The following is a 20,731-nucleotide window of genomic DNA, read 5'->3' on the forward strand; positions in this document are numbered from 1 at the left end:
AATTTTCAGCATAGGCCGCATCAGACATCAGCGTTGAGTGCAGTAGATTAGTAGAAGAGAATCCCTCTCTCTCTCTCTCTCTGTCTCTGTCTCTACCTCTCTTCACATCTCTTTCAACTTTTTTTGTGTGAAAATTGAATAATCCAAATACGCCACGAGCTAAAATCAAATTGATGAAATGCCAGCGATAGCAAAAAGGAAAATCCAAAGAGCGAAAAGCAAAATATTTCCACCATCGATGCAGTTCGATCTTAAAGCGTCATTAATAGCCTCATTAAATGCGATTTTATGGTCGCTATCGAGTTATCGAGCAACTGCAAAGGGCAGTTGATTTAAGTCAAGTATAAGTTGATTACGGAGCAAGCGAAGTGAATAAAAGGACATATGCAAGATGAACAGAGTTCAAAGGATTCAAAGGAAAAACTCTGTGTGTATGTTATAACAGGGAAAATTTAATATGTTGTCGATGGGGGGAAAACTGACCACGAATGATGAGTAATAATAGCATCAAATTATATAAATAAATTGCAGCGGAAATATTTATGGAGTTGTTTAAAAGGAATTTGCTAATGAACAATTATTAAATGAATGAAATTCACAGAAATATGTCATTTCACTTCAACAGAATATTTGAGTATTGTAGTTCTCAGAAATGATTGTCGATTGATGTGTGATTGACATGATAAAACATTTAGTAGAACAAGTTCAAATATGTACTATAGTTCAAATTGATTTACAAATTTAAGAAAACCAACCAACGACAATTTCAAGACAATTGGAAACATTTTAAGGAAGAAAACCAAAGGCAAAATAATGTAGTAATAAATACAATTTTAGCTTTCACATAACTTCATTGATGTGGAACAAATATTTTCATTAGAGGAAGATTGTAGTATAATAACTTTAAAGTTATGAAAGTAAATACAGTTAACAAATAAAATCATAGAATATAGGTTGCAGATAAAAAGGTTCAACAAAATTATTATAAGCTGTCAGTAAATCAAAGGAAAATAAAGCTATCTGGTATTATAAAATTGTGCATTTTAGTTTATTGAATTCTTCATTTTTATGTAATTCAAAAAGAGAAATTATGATGATAAAGTAGAGATGCTGAAGACATTCGAACCGATTAAAAAAAACTTTAAAGTTGTGAAAGTAAATACAATAACGAATTTGTGAGCATACAATTTAGTTTACAAAGTTCAAAAACCAATCATCTTTCAATAAATTGAAGAAAAATAAAGCACTCAAAAGAAATATGTTATCAAATTGAGTAGCTAAGCTGCATCTTTTTCAATTCATAAGAAGAAAAATGAACTGAGGAGTAAGGCATTCGAACTTATTAAAAGAACTTTAAGTTTTTAAAAGTGAATAAGAAAATTCTATGTATAGAAATGAATGTGAAAAGTTTAAAAATAAAACATCAATAAGTTCAAAAATAGTAAGAAATGAGCAGAAATAAAACACTTAAATGAAATTGGATTTTAAATCGTTAACTTGAATTTTTGAAAGTAATAATTATCTATCTGACTGGCAGAGAAGTCTGTACTTAAGAGAATGTATTTTAAAGCCATTATAACTTTGCTAAATCGGTTTAAATTTATGCTTACAATACTTAAAAGTAAATACTAATTTTATAAACAACAATTGTTTATAGATAAAAGCTTTAACATCAAACTTCAAAAAGTTCTAAAATAGAAAGAAATGAACAAAAATAGAAAAGTTGATAGGAATTTTAAATTGAATTATCTATTTCGATTTAAAGCCATAATATATCTACTTAGGAGGAAGTATTTTTAAGGCATGATAGCAATGAAAAATTTCATGAAATTGATGCCGACAAAATCGACAAATTGCGTAAAAAACAATTTTGTAAAATTAGCAAAGAATTGCCAAGCTTAAAAATCATGCAAAAGTAGTGACAACTGAAGTAAAAAAAGAAATTGTCTATTTGCGTTTTAAAAAGTCATATTTATATATTCAATAGACATTGATAAATATGTTTGTTAGAGGAAGTATCTTCAGGGCATTTTAACTTTGTAAAATAAGTTTACATATATGCTGACAAAATTCGAAAGTAAATACATATGTTATCATAAGTAGAGAAAAGAATTCGACAAGTTTAAAAATCAAACATCAATAAATACAAACGAGAATAAGAAATGCCAAGGACAGCAAATTGAAGCAAATACAATAAACTAAAAGTCATGCTTTTCTAGCTTAATTTAACTTCGCTTGTTCGAACTTTGCCTCTACTACTTCTCAAACTACGAGACTATTTATTTGTTTATCCAAGGTCATAAATTAATAAAATTTGGGAATTTCCGCATGTTTATTTTCGGCAACAACAACAAAAACATGAAATGTCCATTAAGCATGCTCTTTTTTATTGTATCGTTTTGATGTTTATGAGGCGATTAGTTTCGCTTTCGTCCCCAAAAAAGCAAACTGCCTCATTCATTAAAAAAAAGAGAAAAGTGGAAGAAGTTTTGGATAAGTTTGCAATGATTTGGACTTTTTAGAGGTACAATATGCGAGGTATTTATCGCTCATCGATTTAAATGTCAGTCGGAAAATTTGTCCTGCGGGAGTCAAGTGTGAAACTTTGTGCCCCAAAAAAACTTTGCAGCTAAAGTTGATCAATGAAATTAAAAAGATTTATGATTTTCGAGTTGTGCAACTTTTGAAATGAATGAATCCGAAAATGTGCCAGCAAATATCCTAAACACATACACTTATATATACATATATATATATGAACAATCAACGGGGGAGATGAAAGTTTTTCAAGTTTCAAGTGTCATCCCCATTACTTTGAATTGCAGCCATTTCGGTTAACGCGCGAGGACACGGATTCGAATTCGGATGCGGACCCTGGTTAGCAGCAGGTTGCCAGCCAGCAGCAGGATTCACATTTGGGGCCAATGAAAAGGGCAACCAAAATAAAAATAAAACTTATAATAATCAGCAAACAAAAGCGCGTTACTTTCTATTAAAATCGAAAGAGGTTCGGGTTCAAATTTTCGCTTGACCCAACAGAAAAAATTGAGAGCCAACGAGAAAAAAACAAGTAAGAAAGCTACAGCTGAGTGTGCTCGACTGTGAGATACCCGCCAACCATTACGTTATTAATATTAAAATATACAAAATTAATATACCGAAAAAATACTAAAAATACACTAAATGCTATTTTGGGTATATTGATAAAGCAATACATTCAAAATATACCATAGACTGATAAATATACTGTATTCAAAATATACCGCAGAAGTCAATAATTTCCATATTGTTAACGAAAGCGGAAAAAATGTTAGAATATACCAAATTAATATACCGCAAAAGTACTAAAACATGCAAATGGTTATATTTGGTATATTGATATACCACTATATGTAAAATATACCGTTTTACTAGTCAAATCTAAAATATACGATAAATATACTGTATTCAAAATATACCGTAGAAGTCAATATATACCATATTGTTAAAGGAAGCGGTATTAATGTTAGAATATACCAAATTAATATACCGCAAAAGTACTAAAATATGCCAAAGGTTATATTTGGTATATTGATATACCACTACATGTAAAATATACTGGATTACTAGTCAAATCTAAAATATACCATAGAGTGGTAAATATACTGTATTCAAAATATACCGTAGAAGTCAATATATACCATATTGTTAACGGAAGCGGTATTAATGTTGGAATATACCAAATTAATATACCGCAAAAGTACTAAAATATGCCAAAGGTTATATTTGGTATATTGATATACCACTACATGAAAAATATTCTGGATTACGGACGGACATGACTTTATCGTCTTGGCTGTTAACGCTGATCAAGTATATGCATATATAGGGTCAGAGATACATGCTTCATGCAGGCACAAATTAAAATACTTTTCTACCATATGGATAGCGGGTATAAAAATCGAGCCAAAGCAAAAATAAAAAAATTCGAGTGAAATACAAATTATGTTAATTTAAAGTGAAGGCGGCCTCGAGTGAATGAATGAAAGAAAAATACGTCGCAAAGTGCTTAAACGCATTTGGAATAGAACGCAATGCATACAGAAGCGAAAGGACGAACAGGACTTTGGACAGGAGGCTAAACAAAAGGCTTGCTGGATTGTGGCTTTGCCCATTCGCAAGCTGGATGCTTTCTCCCTACTCCTTTCTCTCCAACTCTCTCCCTCCTTCCTTCTTTTTCCTATCTCCCCCATTCTCTACTCTATCGCTCCCTCTCTCCCACTCTCATTTCCCTCTCTCCCCCTTTTCAACAAAAGGCCGCATTCGCCAAACGCAAGTTAACCGAATTTTCAAGTAGTCTGGACAGGACTATTCTCCCATTCTCCCTCTCCCTGGATGTCCTTCCGGTCTGTGCTTTGTGGCTGTGACTTACGGTTTGTTTGAACAAAGACTCGCCGGGTTCAAGTGGCCAACTTGAGGAACACTGGAAAGGGAGAACTCAAGAGTAACAATGGCTGAAGTTCTGCTGCCATTCGTTTGACACAATTAAGGCTTAGGCACGCTAATTTTTGATGCTGTGTCAATGCAGCAGCAGCCTCCTTCTTCTTCTTCCTCCTACGACACGCCCATAAATAATGACCTGGTTTTTGGGCGAAATTTGTTTGCATTTGTCTCACTGACGAAATTAAATATGAGCCAAGACTTTCCGAAAGCGAAAGACGCCCAATTGTTGTCATAATGAAGCTAAGGCGAAGGCGAAAGGTGTTGCCGAGGGCGTGGGTCAGAAAACTGCTGTTGCCAGATGTTTCTTCAATAGACCTTCCATTCACATCCATGTGCCCCAAAGGCACACACACACATACACGGTGACAAACACACACTTACAGCAAAGTCGAAAGTGTGACAGAAAAACAAAAAAAATAGCAAGAAAAAAAAGAGCTAAAGAAAAGAGAAAAAAGTGAGCGCAAAAAATAAACAAGTCGCTTGTCGGTTGCTGAGCGCTAAACAAGCAACGGCTTGCTTATCGTTTGCCGTTACAGTTACCGTTATCCAGGCGCACACTGAGCGAAACCAGGGATGCCTATCGACTTACAGTAGTTTTATGCGATTAACTGAGGCAGGAGACTTTTATTTAAACGTATTTGAACAAGTTTGTTTTTGAGATATTAACAATATCGGAAAAGCTCCAATTTCTGGGCAATTTGTTTATTTGAAGCGTCAACAATATTAATGAAAATTAATATTCACTTATTGACAATAATAAATCAAGCTTCTTTATTTATTAACTTGATATTATAAGTAAAAATAAATAAGATAGCTACAGTGGAGTGCGCTCGACTCTAAGATACTCGCTATCCATTTTTAATGAAAGCAAAACAGTGTGGTATTAATTTTAAAATATACCGAAAAGTAAAAAAATATACCAAAGACTATATTTGGCATATCAATGTAGTACTACATTCGAAATATGCCATGTGAGGTCAAAATATACCAGATTATCGGGGGTATAAAAATACAATTCTATTCCTCTTCAGAATTATTTAAAAAATAAATTTTCGAATTAAATGTTTGAAGACAATATGACCGACAAAAGAAATTGGAAGTGGAAGTAAACAAATCAGTAAAATTCAGTATTTTTATTTTTTTTTTGTATATTACGTTTTTTTAAATGTATATATTTATTTCAGGACTTTCCTATTATAAATATTCCCAAGGCTTAATACTTATACTTATTAATTTCTCCAATCAAAAGATTAGTTGGACTTCATACATAAATTTCAATAATATTTTTTCTGCAAGTTTAGAAATTTAAAGATATTTAACTCTTAAGTCTCTTGTGTATCGTAAATACAGTTGTAGTAAATTTATTAGTCTACAATTTGTGGGTCATTAAACTCTTTACATCATCCATTTGTTGCCGTAGACATGTCAAACAACAATCATGAACTCTCAGACAGACACTTTGGGCTGTCAAATCCGCACACAAGCGAGCACTTAAATATCGACATCTCTGTGGTTGCACTCGACAGCTTTAGACACTTGTACAGACTCCACTGTACACAGTGGTGGCTCGGCTCGCTTAAGTAGGCCACTTAATTTGACAGTATGAGAAGCGGAGACTTTTGCGTGTTTTTTATCTTTTTCTTGCTCTTAAACAACTGTCTTTACTGACTTTGCTTGTATTAAAGTAAAAATTATATTATTTGATTTGTTATATTGAATAGATTTCAGTCTGTTTTATAATTTCATACTTTTTGCTGTAGTTTGCTCTTGATGTCTTTATAAAATTTCACTTTTTAGCCGCTTGTATGAAAACTATATCTTTATATTAGTCTACATCTTTGAGTTCATGCGACGATGTTTGCAAAAAGTAGACTTTCAGGTACTTAACTCTATCTGATGTAACTTATATTGAACAATCTTTAGATTTTAGTCTGATTTTGATTCAATTCTTTTTCTAACTAAAACAAATTTGTTTTAGAACTGACTTTACGTCTAAAGTATTATTAATAATTGTGAACACTTATTTCTAAAATACAATTTTGTTCATTTTCACTTTCTATTCAGACTGTAAATTGTCAGCCTGCAAAAACAGTGAGCAAAGAATAAACTTCAATATTTATTTCCCTCTCTTTAAAGTCAACTTTATTTAATTGCTTGTACTAAAGTAAATATTAAAATGGCTTCTTAATTTGAAACTTAGCGAAGCCCAAACTTTAGTCCTATTTAGCTGTGATTTTTTGACGGTGTTGTTTGATATTTGTATCTTTTTTAAATAATATTATATTAAAGCAACAGTTTGACTACAGATGCCACGGTGCTAAAGTAGGAGATTTAATTTGAAGAGAATTTCACGCTCTCTACCTTTTATATCCCAATTGATGTCTTTTATAATGAACTCTCTTTAGTTAATGTAATATTCTATTGATTTCTTTTATAACGAATTCTCTTATGTCACTAACAATATCGGAAATATTGAATTGACTTCACTCTGTTCTTGGTTTCCTTTTTTTTCTTTCTACTGTTCGCTTTTGATGTCTTCTAAAATGAAACCTTATTATTTGCAGCTATTTAAAATAAATATTCTTAAATATTGACATGTGTTACACTTACAACAGACGTAGAGTAGGAAATTGACTTTGAGAGTGTAAAAATATGAACAGACTTCAAGATTCCTTTTTCTGTCTCCACATTCTTTCCCATAGATGCTTTTTAAATGAACTCTGTTTAGTTTCTTGTGTTTAAGGTAAACATGTATAAATTGTATTATCTATTAACCCACATTTCAACTTCTTACTCAGTCTGACAATCAATTTGACATTCCTTTCTCTCTCTTTCTCCACATTATTTCCCATTGACGTGTTTCAAAACAAGTTCGCTTGTGTTGCTTGTATTTAAAGTAAATATTTGTAAATATTTCAGCAAAAAATACCAAGCGCAAATATTGCAAACCTTAACTAAACACACTTAACTCTAGAGTAGATGGCAACTTTCTCGCAGTGTACCGTGCAGACTGTCTATAACCCGGGGGCCAATGCATATGGTGGGCCATCCACATGACCCGCATATCATCAACCGGCTGCCGTTTGCCTTTTGGCAGCCCTCTCAAACAACAACAACAGCAACAACAACAGCAAAGCGCCTTGGCAAATTTAAACAACGTAAATGGAAATGGCGTTGGAAATGTAAAAGAAACGAAGGGAACAGAAAAAAATGTCACGCATACGCAGCGTTGAACCTTTTTTTTTCTATTTTTTTGCGTGGTTGCTAGACTGAACGCGCTTCAAAAAAAGAATCTAAGAGGGGGCAAAAGTGGGGGAGGGGTAAAAGTGAAGGCAAGCAAGCAAAGCGAGCGAATCAACGAACCAACCGAAGGAACCACTTTTGGCATTTCCTTGGCTGCAAACTATTTGCGAGGCTGCTGCTGACTGTCAAAGGCAAAAGGCGGCGTCGTCGTCGTCAGGCGCAGCGCCAAATCAAATGCCCAATTTGCTGTATATTGCGCATACGCCACATACGCTACAGTTCGGTAAAAAAATAGAAGTGAACGCAGCAAGAAAAGTGGCAAATTATGAAGCGAAGAAGCCTGTGAGAAATTTCGTGGCAAATTGAAACGTAATTCCATATAAATGATATTTCAACGTTATCAATGGCTCAATTTGCCAGGACTCCCCGTACCATTTTACTATTCACCCCTCGGCGTTTAGCAGGTCAGCAAATTTCAATTAGATCTTTGTTGCGTTTAGCGTGTTGAAGCAGTTAATTAAAATTTCGTTTTCGTTTTCGTTTTTGGGTTTTATGGTTGCGAGAGAGCGTAAACTTTTTGCCATGTGGATTATTTGTGTGCACACACAGTGAGTGTGTGTTGCATGTGTGTGTGTGTGTAGTATGTGTGTACTGTGTGTGTGTGTGTAGTTTGTGTGTGTGTTTGTTTAAAGCCCTCCGTATCATTGGCAATGCGCTGTCAATGCGGCTTATGTGCTGCCAACTATTGACGGCTATTTGATTATGGTTAAACAGTTTGGCCAAAGTGCATTAGTATGCAGTCTCCCCTCCCCTCTCTCCCCTCTCTCTGGTTGGTTTACTCTCCGCAATTGGCAAAATATTTTCATTAATTAAAAGAAGGCATCGAGGCTGGCCCCCAAGGGAGACAGCGAGCCAAAGTCAAATGTCAACAGGACCGCAATTATATATATTACTTTATACTATATACAATATATGGTATATACTGTTTGGTATATGCTCTCATTCTTTCATTATTTTTATATCATTTCTCTGGCCTTTTGTGTGCGTGTGTGTGTGTGTGTGTGTGTGTGCTTTATGCTAATGTGGCTGGTGCCATAAAATGTGCTAATACACAGGAAAAAGCGGGCGGCGCATTTGTAACTTTGCATTTAAAAAAGCATTATGTTAAAATCTGCCTACGGTCATAGTCAGCAGGGGGGAGTGAGAGGGAGAGGTAGAGTGTGTCAGAGAGAGAGAGAGAAAGAAACGAGGACCATAGACGCCACGATGCGCAATTAGATTTCCGCTAAAGCGGATTTCGTGATATCGCGTGACTTGGCGGCCCACAATTCAACAGCAACAGCAAGAGAGCAGCAGCTACGTTGGATTATATTTAAAAATCAGAGCGCAAAATTGTACAAAATGACAACGGCAAGAATAGCGAGCAACAGCAGCAACAGCAACAGCGGCAGCGAGTTGGTTGTGAAAAGCGTCAGGGAAGCGTAAAATGAAAACAAGTTGCTGGGCGAAGCGCGCATGTAGGGCGATGAGGCTAAAACCAGAATGGCAACAACAATTACAGCGACGAGCGACAATAGGAAATGACGACATGAATAACAAGAGCAGCAAACAGCAGCGACAGCTGGCTGAAGTAGAGGGGGAAGTGGAGGGGGGAGTAGGCACCGCACCGCATCGAATGATAACAGGCGCAAATATCAAGGATATTAAAAAAGTCAAGCTGGGTGCAAATGCTAGCTTCATGAATGTGCCACACACAACTCGAGGGAGTTTCAGTTGTGGGAAGGAAGGAGGGGAGTGTGTTTTGTAGTACTCGCCTTTGTCTTAGTCCCAAGTGGCAGACGTGGCAGCCGCCTTGTTGATGCGCGATAGCATCGACAAGAGGCTCTGCAACACTCTTTGGGCGACCAAAGGAAAATGTCGCCTCGTGAAGCTGTCGAAGCAGTCGCACAATGAGCGTGAATTAATGGGCTGATTTCAGATGTATCTCAAAATAAGTTGACTCCATCCACAGCAACAACAATGACAACAACAAGGACCTGTGTTTGTGTCCTTTAAATGGGTCAAGCATCTCGCTTCAAGAGTCTGCATAAAGTATGCCTAATCTGCTTTCTAGCTGATGAATCTTAGATGCAGCAAACAGCAACATCAACAGCCAGCAGCAAAGTCGACTTAATTACACCAATTGCCTTAATTATTCCCATATCAGCAGCCATTGCCACATTTCAAACGGGGCCCCAATAATTAAATGAAGCTGTAGCAGCAACTTTTGGTCGCCTCTCTCCCCCTCTCGCATTATCTCAAACTACCTGTAGTTATAGATTGTACTTGTATTGCCCTCAGCAAATTGTCTACACTATTGAAAATTTGCATGCTTGCGCTACATAAAAGATAAACTTGCCTCGAATCGAGTTGTTAAACTATAGATAGAGTCAACGATTAAATGCCTTTGATAGTTATTAGACATGCCAACGTTCGCATGAAAATATTATGGCCAAGCAAAAACTGTGTGGTGTATTTTTAAAGACGAGTTCTGTATAAATAGAATTTTTGGATTTAAGTGTTGACTTCATTTTGGTATCAATAATAAAGTTTAGCATATGATATGATGATAGATATTATATATGCAACAGTTTTAGTAGTTGGGAATATGAACACCAAGAAATAATTTAAGTTGTGAGCTTGAGATGTCTGCTACTCCTTTTCAAATAGAGTAAATTAGTAAAATGATACTAAATGAATATTGTATATGTGGTGTATCAAAATACTATATTGCCACTATATTCAAAGTTATCATATAGCACAAAATACGAAATAACCCAGATTGTATTTTCAAAAACGATGATAATGTTTAATTTAATTTAATTTATTTAATTTATGTTCATGTTGAAAGTAAAACGGTGCTGTATTATTATTAAGTTATACCAAAAAATACCAAAATATACCGAATACTATATATGGTATGTCGATTATGCTCATTCATTTATTTTCTTCTACATAGAAGTAAAACAATGAGGTATTATTCTTAAATTATACCAAAAAATACTAAATTATAGCAAATACTGTATTATTCTAAAAATATGCAAAAAATGCTAAAATATACCGAAGGTTATATTAGGTTTTATCGATGTATAGTGCATATATTAAAAAATCCAAAATATACCGAATTATAGTTTTGGTATATTGATATACTGATACATTTAAGATATACCATAGAACACAAATACTATATGAATGCTATATGTGGTATATTAATATACTATTACATTCAAAATATACCATATATCCCATATTCTTTATTTATTTACAATCTATCTATCTAAAGATAATAAGTTAATTCTATGATCTTAAATACTTTATACAATTTTTATCTGATCGCAAAACAAACAATAATTGTTATTCGCATTAATTTATTGACTGCTTAAAGATTGAAAATATCTTGTTTAATACAATTTACTATTAATTTATTAACTGATAATTCATAATTGAAGCCGGCATTTAATTAAAAGTTGCTTTTAATGATTTTTAATATTGATTTGATTTAGTTAGCATTTTATTTGATAGTTTTGTAACAAGAATTATATATTTTTTCATATTTTAGCTAATATTTGAAACTGTAAAAAGTAGATTAATAAGACGGCAGTAATATGAACTTAAATTTGAATTAAATCCACAAAAGACTGTTGCAACATTAACCACAAAAAGCAGCCGCTTAGCCAATAATGATTATAAATTCCGTTAAGGTAGATAGGCAGGCAGGACTAAGTCGCGTCTAGCCGGCAGAAGGACGACAATGACCTGCAAAATATGCTGAGAATTGATGTTGCCGAAATGGGAAAATTCATCGGCAAATGCAGGCGCCAATTTCGTGGTAGTTGCTTTGGATTTCGGTGGGTCGAAATTGGCAAGAGACGTCGTGGGGGCGTGGCTGGAATGTTAATTTATGCAGCCACGGTCATCTGTGTATAGCTCAGAGTGTGAGAATGAGCTTGTGTGTGCGTGAGTGTGTGTGTGTGTAGTATAAATAACCCGTTATGTGGCTGTCTTTTGATGTCACAACGGCCTGTGGAATATTATTTTGTGTTGTTCGCGTTTTTTTCGGTTTTCTGTTTTGGTTTCCATTGGGAAAAGTTGTAACTGCATTTTATTAGCACAAATTTCATTTGCATTTTATTTGCGCTCTCGTTACCCGAAAAAGTTGACACACTCAACTGTAATAAATTGACATTACATACGACAGCGTGTGTGTGTGTGTGTTTTTGACTGTTGTAAAAAAATAAACACCTAAAACTAAAGACAAACATAACAGACGCAGCCCCAAAAAACAGAAATTAATGCAATTTCAGTTGCCTCCGTTTTGTGTTTTTTTTTATAACTTTTTTAATGCAGTTGGCTGTGGCTGTGATTTAATCATACACTCACAAACACACACACACACATACACACTGAGTGCTATACAGTGAGTGACAGAAGTTGACATCGTTGTCACTTGTAAACTGCGCAGTTTTCAAAAACTTTTGACGGACAAAACGTCGAAAGTTGTTCTCGCTTCTCGTTGCTTTGCTGCCTTAAGAGGAGGCGGGGCCAGGGGGCGTGTTTTTGGCCGCGAAGGGCGCCCGCAGCAAATTGGCCATGTTGAGCATTGTAGTGACCAACGCAGAGGGAGCTGTTGGTGGGCGTGGCAAGCCGGGGGAGGCGTGCAACACAAATTCGTTTAGTGTAACTTTTTGTGCATGCTCCTTAAAATGCCATAAAGTGTGGCAAATGTTTGCACAAAATTAAACAGCAAACTCTCCTCTATTGCTATTGTTGTCGTTGTTGTTGTTTTTGCTGGCAGTTAAGTAGTTTTTTAAGCCATTTATAATTGAACAGTTAATTGAACTCATTGCGGCACTTGTCAGCTACAAAATGAGCTACAAAGTTCGGCCTGACAAGTGCCCCAAAATGGCTCGGCACTTGAAACTTATTCCAAAAACTGTCATCAGAGTGAAGCTGTGTTCATAGCACGCTATGCGATCTGTTTGCTAATCAAGCTGTGCAGCTGTTAGGTTAAGCCAATTAAATGAGATCTCCACAAAATTAAAACATGTGTCAAATAAAACTGGAGAACGGTCTTACATTTTATTTTACAATATTAAGTAAAATACAATTCATAGATTTTAAAACCAAACAATACTACAATACAAAACAAAAATGTAATTAAATAGAACACAAATTTTTATTACAAAAATTATTTTGAAACGATTTAAGGCTTTGCAAGAAAATGTAGCATACTTTTTTGCGTATATTAAAAATAATTCATTAGCTTCATTGGATGACTATTTCTTTAACATTTTAATGCTATTATAGAAGAGCCATAAAGAAAAGTAAATTATTTTGTACAAAATAAAAAGAAAAATGTATATTTCTTTTTGCACTAGCAAATTAGGTAAGAATAGAAAAATATTAATTTCATTATAGGTTATAGAAAATAACAGCAGAAGACTATATATAGTATATGAAAGAAACGTTCATTTTAATAGCAAATTATATATCTATAAATAAAATGAAAAAAAAAATAAAGAACAGAAATATAAAGGAATATTTGAGACCAAGACCAGTCAGATACCACACTCTACTTTATTTCTATTGAAATTCAAAACACTCTACAACATTCTATTTCAATTACTCATTGAACAGACTACGAATTTCTACTTCGATTCATTAGTCATTGGAAATGTGTTTGTTTTGGCGCACTCGAGTATTAAATGCCTGCTTCTTGTAGGAGTGTCAAAAAGCACTTTGTGTGTGTGTTCTAATAAATTGCAAATTGCACTTTCGAACAGCTTTCGATTGTTGTCATTTGGCTGCAGTTGGCATTAACAGAACTTTATGATGCCACAAAATCCGTAGCATACTTTTTGGGGCAACATGAAAAAGTGAAATTCGAGAGAAGAGAGTTCGTTCGATGATTTGCGTTTGTGTATTTATATAGTAGGGTACGTTTGATTGGAGTCGCCATTAAAGGCATTCGAGATGACTTTCCACTTAACATCTGACCATATCAACAATTTACGGCCGTGCTGAGAGTTAAAAGTCGAAGCAGCAAGGAAGCAAGCATTTTATGCCCTGGGTCATTAATTTGAGCGCTTAAATTAGCAGCTGGTGTGAAATATATGCCAAAAGTTTGCCCGATAAAATGCCAGCCATCTAGCGAACCTCCCACTTTCCATCTACTCCACTCTTCTCCTCTCATCACTTCTCATCTTCTCCCTCACATGGCTGTAAAAGCAATTCCGTGAGCTAAATACGAGTATGTGAATCGTTCTCGTCTCTTTTTTTGTCGTGTACCTTTTTTTATTGACGTAATTTTATGCGAAAACTAGCCGAGTGGCGGGGAGGCGTTGAGGGGGGCGTGGCAGTAGTCGCATTGGATGTCCCCTTGGTTTGGCCTTATCAAAATTCTATGCAAAATTTGAATTGACTTTTAACGACTTCTTTTGTACATATTTACATTTAATTTGTATACAATTTCTGACGTTTTGTTTTTTGTTTTTTTTTTGCTGTTTTCTGTTTTTTTATTGCGACTCTTTCGAGGGTCGTCGAGGGGCACTGCATAGGGGTTTGTGATTTTTGGTTTTTTATGCTCAAGATTGTGACTTAATTTGGGTTCAGTTCACTCGTTGTTTGCTCGTTTTGCTGTTGTTCGAAACGCGAGCGAGTTGCCAGCATAAAGTCATTAAAACTTTTGACTATTTTAAGCGTTGAACGAACGCAGCGCAGCGCAGCAGAGAAATGACATTTTATTTTATTTCATTTTGTTTGAGTTTATGAGTGCAGAGGATGGATGGATGGATGGATGGATGCAAGTCTGTCCCTCTTGATGATGCCCCACTTGAGCTTAAGCTTCACTTGATAATCCACTGCATAGTCTCTTTAATTGCGTGGACAGTTTGTTGCGTGGATGGCTTTCAAAACTTTCGACTTGCAGTTCAAATTAATTGGGTCAAGGGGCAACTCTGGCTTTTCGGGCACTGGCCTTCGGCAACTAGTGGCAACTCTAGTCGCAACGCTTTGCTTTTGACACATAATGAGTTATTTTTTGGCCCGATAAACTTGTATGCTTGTTGCAACTTTGCCCCGAACGCAGAGAGAGAGAGAGAGAGAGAGTGAGTGAGGAAGGTAAATGAATTACGTAATCAAAAGGCGTAGAATCCCGAGTTCGCGCACCAAGATCAAAGGCTTGGCCGAGCTTTGGGGCCCAAATTATGGCCGCAGGACGTGGTCAACAAAAAAAAAATAACAAGCCAACAAAAAAAGAGGAGAAACGAAACGAGTTCTCTTTCTCTCTTTCTCTCTGTCTCTCGACGAAAATGAAACACGCTTAAGACAGGACAACAACCCAACTAATTACGCGCTAATTAATAATTCAAATAATGTGCCGTTGTCCCAAGCACGCCTTCGCCATTGCCTTTGCCTTTACCTACTCCTTCTCCTTCTCTGACTCTAACTCAATCCGCAGGCGTATACGTAATATTTCTGCGGCCTTTCGTTGTTTATCTTGATTAGTTGCCCTCTTTCCATTGCTTGTTGGGTTAATATTTTTTCATTTTAAAGCCAAATGAATATCTACGAGCATTAGTCAAAAATAAAGATGATGAAGCAGAAGAAGAAGCTGAGAACTTTGATTTCCATCGCAGACAAGTTCTTAAATATGCAATTTATCATCGCTGGCAAAAGTTTTGCTCTTACTTCGTTCGGATTGTGCTAATGAATGTGAATGCAAAATGTTAATGACAGCGCACACCAAAGTGAACACCAAACTTTACACTTTTTGTAATTAATTGAAGTTGTATGCGAGCTCAAGTAACATTTTGAACTTTGCAGTTAACATTTACATTCTTACAATTCGCAAGTTAACTGTGCAATAGATACAAGTTGAAAGTGCAACGCACTCAACTCGACATCGCAGCTTCATCAATCAGTTTCAGTTACAGTTTCGAGTTGCGAGTTGTGAATTGCAGCTGCGTTCATTAGCTATAGAATTTAATATGCAGAGAGAGTGCACGTTTTTGATATAGTGCACATTCATATTCACATCGAGTGTGCAACAGAGAAATAACAGAAACAGAAACAACAACTGCAATGATGATGTGCAGCGCGGCGTACGCTGCGTATGAGTTATATATTAATTATTTAAGCGCTCGTTATGCTCCGCATTGCGCTGCTCACTTGGCGTTGGTGTTGCCAGTTGCCAGTTGCAAGTTGCAAGTTGCCAGTTGGCTCTGACTTTTGCCTTCTCTCTTTTCTGCTGCCTGTCTGTTTGTGGCAATGCAGTGCATTTGTCTGGCGTCTGTGTTGGACTGGATTGAGGCCATTTGCTTGTTATAATACCCTGTAGCCAGACACTTGCTAAGCGTTTTTGCCCAGGCATTTAAGTGCTGCTCTCAACTTCTGAGCTGTGAGTGAGTGAGAATCTGAAGTCTGAGCTGACAGAGTTGCACTTAGTAGAGACAGGCTTGATTATGATTTTTTAATCCCATCTCGAGGGTATCGTTGAGTCAATCCATTTGCCAAGCAGCTCTAGCTAGCTAGCTGACCAGTGGCCTGCTTTTTAGTCAAGTCTTCTCATCAACGAAAAAAAAAGAGAAGAAAAAATAAAGCCATATATGTGTGAGTGAGTCTCGTGGCGGCGTGAAATTGTTTACATTTTTGCTGTGGCCAGTGCGCATAAATGGCAACACACATAGTTATGATGTTTTATATATATGATGGCCACAAATGTAACGCTGCTGCTTTTTGCTTTGCTTTCTATACCCGCTACCCTTAGGGTAGAAGGGTATTATTACTTTGTGCTGGCAGCAAATGTATGTAATAGGGAGAAGAAGGTATCTCGGTATTCATAAAGTGTATTCTTGATCAGCGTCAACAGCCACGATGATATAGCTATGTCTGTCTGTCTGTCTGTCCGTCTGTATAAACACCTAAATCTCAGAGACTATAAGAAATAGGAATATCATTTTGTCTCGACGCCCACTTCCTTTCTTTCAAATCGATAGAAATCGAGTAACACCATAATTTTAATACACACAATAATAACTATTGTATTTATGATTCCAGAAAATTAGATTACGATTGGATTAAAATTGTAGAAATTATTCAAAAAATACTGCTGTTTGACAAATTACGCTTACTGCATTAAGTTCTTAGCTGTTTTGACTGACAATCTGGTATATTTTGCACTCTGTGCTATATTTTTCAGTAGTGCTATATTAATATACCAAATATGGCATTCGGTATATTTTTGCTTTGGGTGAAAATTTGGTATATTTGGCACTCTATGGCATATTTTGAGTGTAGTATATAGTATAGTATGTAGTGTATATACCAATAATATACTGAAAAAAATACTAAAATATACCAGATGCTATATTTGGTATAAAGAATATGTCGTCTTTATACCAAATATAGTCTCTGGTATATTTTAGTATTTTTGCAGTATATTTTTGGTATATATGTGGGATATGGTTTTATTGGTAGACACTCGGCAGTACTTTTCATTCTTGTTAGTATTTTTGCGGTATATTATTTTGGTATATTTTGAAATTAATACCACACTGTCTTGTTTTCATTCAATTATTTATACTAAATATAGCCTCTGGAATATTTTAGTATTTTGACAGTATATTTTTGGTATATATATGAAATATAGTTTTATTGGTAGGCATTCGACTGTAGTTTTCTTGTTAGTATTTTTTCAGTATATTAATTTGATATATTTTTAAATTAATACCACACTATTTTGTTTTCATTACAAATGGGTATCGGGTATCTCACAGTCGACCGCACTCGACTGTATCTTTCATGCTTATTTTGCTTTGCTTTCCAGCTGGTCAGTTGGGGGGCAACAACTGCAAAGAATCGTGTGAGAAGAAACGACTCGACGACTGTTGTGTGGTCAGCGGCCTTTTGGGCCCCGCTTCGAGCTCACATCAATCTCTTTCTCTGGCAGCGAAAAGAAAAACGAATTAAAAGCTGGTTTTCGTTAACGTTTTCGAATGGCTCCCACATTGTCTTTTCTGTTAATATTATTCTTGTCCTTGTTATTGCTACTGCTTTACTTCTTGTTCAACTTGCTGCTGCTGTTGCTACAAATGCTCCCCAGTGCATCGTTAAGAGCATAAAGAGCACTAAACTGCTGCCGGCCATGAATTATGCTTTAATTGTGCGCGCATTTTAAATAACTCGCAAGAATATCACCGAAACTTTTTGCACCCTAAGTTCAACTATTTATCAAAAGCTAAAAAAGCAAAATTAATTCCATTATGTGTTAATAGCATTTATTAAAGATTAAATTCGCTAAAAAAGTTTTTTGCTTTTTTGGATTTTACTTTCTGCATGCCATAAATTTTGTCTCTGTGTTAATTAAATGCAGTTAAGTGCAGCTTAATTATTATTATAAATTTGCGCACGTGACTGCATGTTTAATATAATTCTATTTTAAAGTTTGCCATGCATAAAAAAGTTGCTAAGTTATTTTTTAATAAAACGTTTTTTCTTTAACCAAAAAAGTCGCACAAAAAGTTGCTAAATTATTTTTTCTTAAAGCAAAATTTAGCAGTTAAAAGTCGCTAAATTATTTTTTTATTAAATCGATTTTTCTAAAGCGAAATATTCCATTTAATTAAAATTTAAACTAATTTGTTGTTGGCGTAATCTTTTGTTAAATTGAAGCAGCTTTTGTGTTCAGGGTATAACAAATAAACGCACCTCAAATCGGCAAAGAAAATGCGCATTATTTTCTCCGCTTCGTATATAAATTTAACGAGTGAGTGTGCAAACATTTGCGTTTAGTTTTCATCGTGAGAATTAAAATTTGCAGCGCCCCTAAACCGACTATTGTATTTAGCTTGCTCCCCTTGAGGCATCGAGTGGTCTTTTGCTCTCTGTTTAAATGCCAAGACGCGAATAAAAAGAACTTAATGCAAAACGTGTTTGTGGACGGCAAAGGAAAGAAACGCGGCGAAGGAAACGTGTCAGGTGGCAAAACTCAAGTCATTCGCCTAATGAATGCGCCAAAGTGAAGTGCGCAAAATTGAAAAAGCACAACGAAGAGGAAGACGAACAGCAACAGGCGTAAAATCTGAATAAATAATACAGGCAAAGAAAAAGTTACACAGCGAGAATGAGAGAAAAAGAGAAAAGTATTGAAATGCTGATGAAGTTTACTTTACGCTGATTTGGATACGGACTTGAATTCAGTTTTGCGTTTGAGTTTAATTTCAACGCCTTGTTGCCGCAATCAACAAAATCAGATGCTTAATTGTTGCGCCAGCCAGACACGAATAACAAATGATATATGCAATTCATATTTATTTTTTGTATACATCATATATTTATTCTATAAATATGCGTCTACTTGGCAAATAAGCAAATTTAATGACTGAATCAATTCAATGATGGGCAATGGCATTTAGACTGCGACTTTGCCATTTTGGCAACAGCTTGAGCTCATTAACTTTTTGCCTCCCCATATGTGTGTGTGTGTGTAAGTGTGTGAGTGTGCGTGTGCGTGTGAGCTTTTCTTTGATGGTTTCGGCGAGAGGCGCCCCTCTAGACGTTGCTTGTTTGCTTCGCAGTGGCAACAAATCAAGCAGAGATCGGAACACGTGTTGCTTTGATATTTGATGAGCAAAACTTTGAGATGTCCCCCTCGCCCTCCCCCCTCCCCCTCTCTCCCATGCAACTGTCGCCCATTCCATACATAAGTCAAACAAGAACAAAGTTTTCTTGCTTTCAACGAATGAATATTGAGATATGTGCGAGTTTTCCTCTGTCTCTGTGTGTGTGTGTAGCAATTATAGTAATTGCTTAAAGAGGCGCTGAGAGGGGGACGGGGATAAGGGGCGATAGAGAGCATCCTGGGCAGGATTTATGGCCTGCTCGCCACCGCTTCATTAGCATAAAAATCCGCTTACTTTAGTCATAATGTGCATACATTTAAAATATATGTGAAAGTCTTTTGCTTTTGCGTTTTTTTTTTTATCCTCGTGTTTTGACTGCTTTTTTTGTTGTTAACTTGGCTTGTTGATTCAAATGAAATATATTGTTATGGCAAACACGCAGAGCAGGACGCAGGACACTAGCAGTAGCATCAGCAGTAGCATCGGCAGTCGCAGCAGTCACAGCCAGGACAGTGAACAAGGACCCTGGGGGCGTCTTTCTGCCTTGGCAGCTTTATTAATTTATATTGTTGACTTTTATCAGGAGCCGAGCGCCACAGCGCGGGCATGTCAATGTCAATGGCTCTCCGCCACCATCTTCCATTCAGCTCCTCCGCTGCCTAATCCCTCTGCACCCAGTGTTCTTTCCCCTCTCCTTCTCCGTCTCCATTTCCTTCTCCTTCACCTGGCATCTTATCAGCAACACGTGTAATGAATGCCTAAACTGTCATTATCACCTTCTGGCGCGTGTTATGTTTTTCGGTTGTCATGTCAGCAAATATTGTGAAAAGATATCCACGCCTACGTTCTACATCTTCCTCCTCCCTCCCCTCCCTCTTGCCACGTTAAGATTTACGAGGGAAATGCAGACCTAAGGGCAGTGGAGAGTTCTTCTCTGTGCCTCATGATGCCAAAATGTGACACATATCAACGTTTATATTGCATACATAGTGTTTATTTGTGTGCCTACATGTGTGTGTGTGTGTGTGTGGTGGGGTGTGTTTGTGTGTTTGTGATTGTTAGCAATGACAACGATGTCTGCTTTATCCCGGATGCAGCGGCGAGGCACAGTTTATACAACACTTTTTACTTCCTTTTATATGCGTATACTTAATAATCTAACTGCAGAGCATGGAGTATAACAAACAAGATTTAAATGGCTTGCACGAGTATTAAAAGAGAACAGAATTAGCAAAATGGGAAAGGCTTAAAATGGAAGTAAGGCAGCTACAGTCGAGTTTGCTCGATTGTGAAATACTTGCTACCCATTTACAATAAAATCATTATCAAATAATTTCAAAGAAAAA

The 20,731-nt window shown here is 36.0% G+C and overlaps 1 protein-coding gene across 6 annotated transcripts in view; it reads left to right on the forward strand.

The window, feature by feature from the left end:
- Nucleotides 1–20,731, forward strand: part of LOC132792264 (kin of IRRE-like protein 2) — a 144,149-nt gene that overhangs the window by 1,768 nt on the left and 121,650 nt on the right. The gene's annotated exons all lie outside the window — the stretch shown is intronic.

Source organism: Drosophila nasuta, chromosome 3 (genome assembly GCF_023558535.2).
Source record: "Drosophila nasuta strain 15112-1781.00 chromosome 3, ASM2355853v1, whole genome shotgun sequence".
Lineage (NCBI taxonomy): Eukaryota > Metazoa > Arthropoda > Insecta > Diptera > Drosophilidae > Drosophila > Drosophila nasuta.